At 55.1% G+C, this 247-nt stretch overlaps 1 pseudogene; it reads right to left on the bottom strand.

Annotated features, from left to right (window-relative positions):
• Positions 1-244, bottom strand: part of LOC107679856 (uncharacterized) — a 1,931-nt pseudogene extending 1,687 nt beyond the window's left edge.
• Between the last annotated feature and the right edge of the window lie 3 nt (positions 245-247).

Genomic DNA, 247 nt, shown 5'->3' with positions numbered 1-247 from the left:
CCTTTTCCAGGAGCTGTTCTGCATATTGTAGCTTGTTGGAGAGATCAGCGTAGTCAGCCTTGCCTTGTTCCATCTCTTGGGTAGTAGCTGCTAGTGTCTCTATTAGCCTAGAGATCTCCTCCTCGGCGCCTTGTTCCACTTCATCAGGCCCTTCCCGTCATTCCTGAGCCTCCAGTTCTAGCTGCTCGACGCATCGTTGTGAGCGTGTTAGCTCCTGCTGGAGATGGGCGGCGGGCCTGTCGCTCAG

This window comes from Sinocyclocheilus anshuiensis, unplaced genomic scaffold, assembly GCF_001515605.1.
Source record: "Sinocyclocheilus anshuiensis isolate Anshui unplaced genomic scaffold, SAMN03320099.WGS_v1.1 scaffold736, whole genome shotgun sequence".
Taxonomy (NCBI): domain Eukaryota; kingdom Metazoa; phylum Chordata; class Actinopteri; order Cypriniformes; family Cyprinidae; genus Sinocyclocheilus; species Sinocyclocheilus anshuiensis.
The sequence above is the reverse complement of the archived record's forward strand: the minus strand, read 5'-3'. Positions and strand labels throughout refer to the sequence as shown.